This window comes from Carcharodon carcharias, chromosome 25 (assembly GCF_017639515.1).
Source record: "Carcharodon carcharias isolate sCarCar2 chromosome 25, sCarCar2.pri, whole genome shotgun sequence".
Taxonomy (NCBI): Eukaryota; Metazoa; Chordata; class Chondrichthyes; order Lamniformes; family Lamnidae; genus Carcharodon; species Carcharodon carcharias.
The window spans coordinates 31,013,167-31,022,296 of NC_054491.1; positions in this window are offsets into that span (position 1 = coordinate 31,013,167).

The window sequence follows — 9,130 nt, forward strand, 5'->3', positions numbered from 1 at the left end:
TGCTTAAGGATTGGGTAATAAACAGGAAAGAGAGTTGAGATGATAATTTTCATGTTGACAAACTCTGACTAATGGAGTGCCGCAGGGATCAGGGCTGGGGCCTCAGCTATCTGCTATCTACATTAATTGCTTGGGTGAGGGGGAGAGAATGTATTGTAGCCAAACGCACTGCTGACACTTCTGCCAGTGGTACCCAACTCTTAGTTTCCACAGCACTGGCTTGTGTATCATTTCCTCTGAAATTGGGAAAGGTCTGCAAAACACAGACAGCATTAACCTATTGCCGTACTGTTTATAGTGCCATATCATGGTACCAGGCCAATTGAAAGACGTGCCTCGCCTGTCACTTAGCACAAGTTCTCCCTGCTAACCAAGTGCCTAATATGCAACAAATCAATTTAACTTCACGCTATACAAAAGAGAAAATCTACAGTCTTTCACTAATACTGTAATTACATTTCTATGAATAATTAACCCGGTTTCATCACCAACAGGGTGATTTGCCCCTGCGTTAATCCATTATAATATTTGTGTATGGCTTCAAGATTAGAATTATAACCCATCTATTAATGTTTGGTAACATTACACACCATGCATTATTTATAATAACACTGGTTATGAAACATACTTAAATGTATTACTGTTACACTGGCTTCATAGTTAAGTCTTACCTATTTACTGTGAGCTCTCAGTGATTCTTCCCTCGGATATTATTCATAGCAAAAGCTCTATTATCAAATAATGAGCATTATGGACGCATGAGCTCGCCCCCATCTGCAGGTCAATGCCAGGCGACAGTGTTTCATGATAAGTGACAACATATAAAATGAAATTAATTGTGCATTTTTTTTTTCAATTTTCTCTCCTCTCTTCTAGGGCCCATCAGAAACCATAAGCCTTCCACTGCTTCCATGGTCACCTTTCGTGTATGAGTTGAGGCAGTGATGGTGAGTTTTCCAACCCTGGGAAGGAGGAGAAAGAACTCCTATCCTGTGCTCCCATCCCTTTAAGACCAGTAGAAAGGAAGGACGGATTTTCGCAAACAGGTGAGGGGGAGGGGCCATGAAAAGAGGTTTGGGGGGTCCAAATCAGGATGGCTCCCCGACATACCCCACAGCCAGGGAGCTTTCCTAATGGTGGACTCCATAGAGAATGCAGCCAATTAGCATTGTTAAGGCAACTATTAGAGGGGATTTTGCAGCCTCACTGGCATTTTTCTGGCAGTGAGTGCCTCCACCACCACCATCCACGTGCCCCCCACCACCCTCCCCTCCCCTCCCCTCCACACCCCCTTCCCCTCCACTGCCCATCATCCCCTTCAACCCTTCAACCCCACAGCCACGTGCTGATGCCACCAGCTCAATGGAGGCAGCATCCCTGAGGCAGGTCGAAGGAGGCAAATAGAGCCGGAGGGCACAAAGAGGGGGCACCATTCAGAAAGGACTGCAACGATGGCAATGGCTGAGAACATTCCAGAGGGGAAGAATGCTCTGCCGGCAAGTGCAACGTCAGGGTCCCAAAATCTGTGACAAAATCCAGCTGTAAGAAGAGCAACTCAGACAAGTGATCAAACCTGCATAATTCTGGACTCGGTTCCTGCATTCAGTTCCTGAAGGTTCACCACTATTATCCAGTCTGATGGAGCCGTACATCAAGAAGGAGGTCACCCAGCACACTTTGCCTGTTCAACAGCAACAAGAGCCCATACTTACATTGCTCTTTTAAAGTAGCAAATTCTTATCACAGGATCACAATCAATCAAAATCTGACTGGCACCAGACAGATCGCAAAAGCTTCCACTTACGAATTAGGACTGAGGAGCCTGCACAAAACTAAATAATCAAGTTACTCGTTTTTTTTTAAGCTATCAGTGTGGAAGCAGCAGCCAATGCAAAATGATGACCAAATTAAATCAAAGCCCATATTGTTTGATAATCAGCTCCACAACACAGAGTTATAGATAATACATATTCAATATATAGTGACGCTGAAATTCTACAGGGGTTCTGGTGGCCTCTGGGGGGAGTCCAAGCAAACACCCAGAGAAATTCTCAGCAGGTCTGACAGCATCTGTGGAGAGAGTAAAAGAGTGAATGGTTCAAGCCCAGATGACTCTTCTTCAGATACTGCCAGACCTGGTGAGGTTTTCCAGCATTTTCTGTTTTTATTTCAGATATCCAGCATCCGCAGTATTTTGCTTTTATTACCGAGAGAAATGACTGTTTACAACTGTTTTCACAGCCGCTTCCAGGTGGTCTCTCCTAAACTTTGGAGGTAGATGAAGCTAACATCTGTGGATGCTAAGGGTCAATATATGGGATAACACCCCAGCTGTTAGAAACCAGTGTATCTAGCAACTCACAGTCAGCTAACCACAGGAAATCTCTTATATAACCCTGGACACCTGTATAATAAAGCTTGCTTGGTTTTCTGGGAGCACAAGCTGGTGCTGTCATTCACTGCTGCACCATGGCTCTGCCAGCACAATTAGCATTCTGCTGCAAAGCATGGTAATATGGTGAACAATCTCAAAGTGAATGAATTGTGGCAGGCTCCAGGAAATCTATGATAAGATTGCAGATTGAATGGTTGTGGTCCAAATCCAGTCTGCACATTCAGTGAGTTGAATTGCTACCCATTCAGGCTGCTGGTGTTGAGAGTCGTGAGGGACTAAGACCTCAGGCTGTACATTTTTATGAAATAAGTGCATATCCTCATTGCTCGTTCTAAAATGTTCCAAATTGAACCAAAATCCTTAAAATGGCTGACGCTACGAGCTGAATTTTGCGTCCCGCAGGCGGGCGTGCGCCTGAGCTGACCGGGTGCAAAATCACACAAGAAGACGTCGGGCAAGCGTCCCAACGTCATCGCGCACTTGCGCGATATTTTGCTTGGTGGGCACGCGCTAAAGTCAGAAGATCGCCCACCGACAATTAAGCCCAATAACGGCGCAATCGTCTCTGATTCTTCATGGGCCGTCCAACCTCACAGTTAGTGGACGGGCGAATCGGCCAGGCGGCCTTTGCATTTCTCATCAAACCTCAGCCAAGGGTGGGATGAAATTTCGGTTATGAAATGGATGGCATTTTTATCAGCTAAATTTTCACATGATCGATTGTGATGCATCGATACCTTTTTGCAGCTTTTGGAACCTTTTATTTGAGCCTTTTCAGGTCTGCAGCTCCCTGAGGCAGCTGTCCGCCTTCAGGGGCCTCTCTCGCAGAAACGTCATCGCCCGCCCCCTTCCCTCCCCCCACCCCGGCAGCGTGCTTCAGGCTGGTTGGTCGTTAATTGGCCAGTCAGCCTGAAATCGCGGTCGGTTGCCGATCACGGTCAGGGGCCTGGTTTCCGGCCGCTCCCGAGCCCACTGACTGCTTGTGCCCACCAAAGGTAAGATTCAGGCCTATGTCTGACCCCTGAACAAAAGAAGACACATTGCAGTTTCAGGGAAACTCACACTTTGTCCGGAATTTTCCGGCCATGTTGTGGTGGGACCTGCGCGGGTGATTTGGCGGACCAGACAAAAAGTCCTTTGACTTTTGGCAGGACCGGACGATCACAGTGGTGGGCGGGGCCAGAGAATACTGCCGTTTATCTCCAAGAAGCTGCTAAAGACTCCCTGTGGACACTACAGCCCAACTTCAAAGGAAGCTACACAAAAGCCATTTATATTTGATAATGTATACCAGCGGAGATGGAATGTCTACTAAGGCAATGGCCTCCCAAACACTCCTGTTAACCTTAATGGCTGAGACATTATCAGCCTGGAACACAAAGCCAATTTCCAGACAGTGGATAAAAATCCTTTGTTGAAGACATCATGGAGAGGTGAGGTCATATGATCTAGGCCTCTGGCTTGTTGAACAAGTAATAATGCCTTGTTGGGCTAAATAGCTCAGTCTGCTGCTTTAAGATCTAATTAGCAGCCACAAACAGGAAAATAGCTCTGGCCAGGTTGAACACTTAGCCCAATCTACACTGTTTCTGCTGAAAATTCTGTGCCATCATCTAGAAGACTGATTTACCTCTGCATACCTATCTCATCATGTGAAGTCAACACCACTGGAAAGGTGAATTATACAGCATCGGTTTTCAACCCACTGACCTCCATGAAGGGATTCTTCATTGGACTTCAATTCTGGACTCTGGAACCCATGTGAAAAAATGGGCAGAATTGTCCCAGATTTGCACAAAGTGCGGTAGTGGGCGTGAAAAAAGTAGTTTTACCCACCGGCCGCGCTGTATCATCCCCTTCCCAGTGCGTCCCGCCTCATTAATAATGCAATCATGGGAAACACGCCAGGTCACTGGAGGGCAGGCTCAGATTTGCCCACCACGCCATTACCTCAACCCTTCCTCACTCTGGACACCATATTAAAAGCGCACCAGAACGCAGCCTACTTCATGTCTACAGTCCAGGACTGCTTCAAGTGACAGATGGCCCCGAAAGCAAAGGTGGCAGCAGCCCCCAAATTTAGTGACACCTCTCTGGGATGCCTGCTGGATGCATTGTAAGGCCGCCGTGATGTCCTCTACTCTGGCCCTGGCCGCAGGAGGTCCAGCAGGGCCACAAATTTGGCCTGGGGGGCAGGGGCAGTGGCAGTTATCACCAACAGAGACAGAGGAAGTCAGCCATCCAGTGCAGGAAGGGAACGAATTATCTCATCCATTCCACCAGGGTAAGTCAACCACATCATCACTCTCAGCTCACACACTCCCAAACCCATCACACATCCACAGGGATCTCAATGGACAACACCACTAACTCTCACACACACCTTCACATCTCCATTAGGTTCATACCCTCTTGAGCTCATGTCCTCACCCGTCCATGGTTCTGCTCACCACACAAACATTCCATGCAGTGCTGTGTCTTGCTCACACTCTCGCCATCTCTTTACACAGGAGAAGCTTGCTCACAGCAGTAGGGAAAGGTCCCAGACCAAGGGGCGGCATGGCCCATATTAGGACCCTCACTCTCTTTGAGGACTGTGCCTTTGGGCTGACTGGTGAGGACATGGACCATGCCTGCAGCAATGGTGATGTTGGTGTCGAACACCTACATGAGGATCCTGCACCATATTATCCCTCTCTCTACGCAACTGTGAGTGCTTGCTCTCTCTCCTGCCTTTAACCCTGCTGCCATGCACTAACGATCTCCACTTTGGTTCACAGGGAGCTCTGCCAAGCTACCGATGCCCTCAGCCAGCCAATCCCTCAGCTATATCCAGGTCCTCATCTCCAGCAAAGGGGACAACTCCTCCATTGAAGAGCTGGAAATAAGCAGCCTGGAAGACACATCACAGCGCTTACGCGCAGAGACACACACTTCAGTGAGACCTAGATATAGAGCAGGCTTGGGTTCCCAATCTTGTGGTTACTCCAACCCGCATGCTACTCGGTTGAGGGCTTCCAACAGCTCTGCATGATGTCCTGCTGACTCCTGATGATGAGTTGGCAGGCTGAGTCCAGAAGCTCGACAAGTAACTCGGACCTGTGCAGTAACCACAAGTAACCTGCTCTCTGAAGTGGTGCCCATGCACGTAGTTTTCCATGGGAAGGATGGTGGATGCCATGGAGACCCTGGTCTATCAGAACACGGAGATGTGCACAGAACATAACTCCATCATGGTAGCCATGCGTGAGTTGCAGTGACAACGTGAGAGGGAAACGGGAATCTCGAAATCCCCCTGGGTGCTCCTTCTCCTCAAGGTGTCAGGCCGGGGTCCTCAGGCACCCGAACGGAGGAACAGCCTGGGTCATCCACTCAGGAATCTCAGAGGCTCCCTGCTCCCTCCAAGTCCCCTTTGCCACTCAACCTCATCCTCTGTCACTGCAGAGGGAGCAGCTGGCCTACCGGAGGACAGCCAAAGCAACCCAGGGTTCTCATGGCCTTGCCTCTGAAGAGGATGCATGCCAAAGTCATCAGAGGCAACAGAGCCAACCATTATATAGACTGTCTCCACTCCTACTGCGGATGTCAGGGCAGCACCTAGAAGAAGTGGTAAGCCTAGAAAAGTTAAGAAATTGTGATCACAAGTGGTTGCACAGGTGAACACATTTTGTCGCTTTATAATCTGAAAATATATTCACTTTCACTGAATGATGTGTAATGTTTTCTTTCAGCTTCATTGATAAGTTTTGCGAGTCCTCGCACTGCATCCCCTCCACTAACAGTTCAGTTGCACACAGCCAGACGTTGAGTGATTCTGGAGAGAGAACTGTGCGTGTGGTAGGGTCTTTCAAGTCTTGTGCAAGCACTCTCCTACAAACATGGAGCCTTCATCCATCACACTCATCTCACTATCCCGAGGATTTTCAGTAATGCTTGCTGGGGATTGCTTTCGGATGTCCATCTGAGCTGCATCTCCACCCATCCACTGATTATACTTCCATGTCGCACCTACTCTCGTCCAACATGAGGCTCCGCTCACTTTCAATTTCGACAACATGGTAATGGGGAAGTATATTGTTAGCTCACCCATTCTTTCCCTCCCCCAGTCACCCATGTCCTTTCCCCCATTACTGGCGAACCCCAGAATCACCTTCCACCTCCCCACTGTCACCTACCAAGCCAAACTCTCATCTTTCCAGGGTTTATGTGCACATTCCCTCGCTTCCTGAAAATCCCACCCCCCCATCCACATTGGCCATCCTGATCTCCTCCATCCCACCCCCAGGGTCTGTGCCTGCCTTCAAGTCCCAACCAGCCACCGTCTCCATCCCTTCTACCACTACCGACGTACCCTCACCCTCCCACCCTACCCACTACATCTGCCCCCTCTCACAATCACCATTTCCTCTTACCATGCCCACCCTCAGTTCACTCCCCACAAGGCAGTTAATGACTCCACATACCCCTCCCTTACACATTCACCTGGATATCCTTCGCCTCCTTATGCCTTCTTTCACACTCAATCCCTCCTCCACCCAGACACTTTCCCCCTTCCAAACTCCTTTTCCCCTTCAAACTTCCTCCCTTACACCTCCTTTCCCTCTTGCTGCATTCTCCCTGTTACTCCCTCCTTCCTTTGTACTCCCTCCTCCCTGCTCTTAACCTCACCCTGACACCTTTGTTTCCCTCCTCCCAACGTGGTCCCCCCACGGTACACCTTCCTCTCCCCGCCTCGCTGATCATTTGTAGCAGGCCATGGCCAAAGCCATAATGTTCCGAAGCAAACCTGAGGCATCAATGGAGGCCTCCTTTTTCCCTGAGCTGCTTCATGGCGCAGCCATGTTCATGAGAATCTACCCAGCATGCGATGCACGTGTTCCTCCAGGACGTGGAAGTATCTTCTTCTCTTTGTTTTCCCACCGGCTTAACAGAAAATCGCGCGCAGGGGCCCGATTCCGGTCGGGCCTCACTTTGCATCCCATTACCGGAATGCAAATTGGGTTCATGCTCACCTCCTGAAGGATTCATGTTCCGTCGTGGCAGACATGATCATATAATCCCGCTGTGTTTTCACGCCGGTGTGAAACAGATTTCTGCCCCTCCCACCGAATTGTAGCCCCTCCTGTCCGCCATGACGCCGTCACCAATGGGACTGGATGATTCCGCCCATTATTTCTTTTCTCTGCAGTCTCTGTATTGTAAATCTTTCTTTTCTCTATCCCTCTCTTTAATATCTGAATAAGAGGTGTTGCGAACCCTCTTTCACGTTTTGAGTATGCACAAATAAACTAACCCTTTAAGTTCATCCTATCTGAAGTTTTCTGTGGGTTTATTAATAGAAATTGGATTTCACCAAAAGCGAGGGGTTGTGAAAAACACCATCACTTAAAAAGAGGGAAACAAACCAAAACAGTTATCCATAAATTCCATCTGAATTGATCCATCCAGACCCAACCACCAATTCCATATTCCCAGATCGAACTTCTTCTCTGACATGGGATACTCACATTGCTTTCCATGCAGATTTGGGTCAGAATCATAGATTCACAGGGCTGGATTTTACCGTTGGCGAGTGGGGGCAGGGCCTGCTCGCCGACGTGTAAAATGACACGCGGTGACATCGGGCGGAACTCCCGACATCACCGCACCCCATTTAAATTTTCAGGAAGGCGGAGGCGCAGCAAGATCAGCGGCACGCCCGCCGACCTGTCAGTGGCCAATTGAGGCCATTGACAGAGTGATTAAAGTAATTAGTTAAGGTTGGTGGGCAGGCCAGAAGCCCCAGCGAGAAGTAGAAAAAACATGAAACCTCATCCACAGACGGGAGGAGGTTTCATGTGGGGTTTTAAAAATTTTAATAATTTTTTTACGTTATGAACATGTCCCAACTCCTGGCGGGATATGTAAGGGAATATTTTTTGTTCTATTTTTAATATTTTTGAAAGTAGAGGTGATCTCCCTGAGGCAGCACTTAGCCTCAGGGAGATGAGTGCGCTCTTTTGTGCGCATGAGAAAAAGCGCGCACTCTCGATTTTAAGCATTTCCCCCCCTGTCCGCACAGGAAGCGCTTCCGTGCGGACATCACCCTGGGCCCGTGGGTGCCGATCGGAAGTGCGCCCGCACATGCCCCCCCATCAACTTCCCCCCTGACGGGGGGACAATTCGGCCCACAGAATTGTTATGGCGCAGAAGGAGGTCATTTGGCCCATTGAGTCTGCAACGACTCTCTGAATGAGCATTATGACTTAATGGCATTCTCCAGCCTTTTTCTCATACCCCTGCACATTGTTTCAGTTCAAATAATCACCCAATGTGTTTTTGAATGCCTTGATTCATCCTGCCTCCATCTCACTTCCAGACATTGCATTCCAGACTCGAACCACTCACCGTATGAAAAAGTTTTTTCTCAATTCATGCTTGATTCTTTTGCAAATGATTTTCAATCTGCGCCCTCTTGTTCTCAATCCTTTTGCGAGAGGGAACAGTTTCTCCCTATCTATCTAGCTGCTCTCTTGATTTTGAACATCTCTATCAAATCTCCTCTTAGCCTTCTCCTCTCCAGGGAGAACAGTCTGAACCTCTCCAATCTATCTTCATAACTGAAGTTTCTCATCCCTGGAGCCATTCTTATAAGCCTCTTTTGCACTCTCTCCAATGCGTTCATGTCCTTCCTATAGTGTGGCTTCCAGAACTGTACACAATATTCCAGCTGAGGTCTAACTAGTGTCTTATATA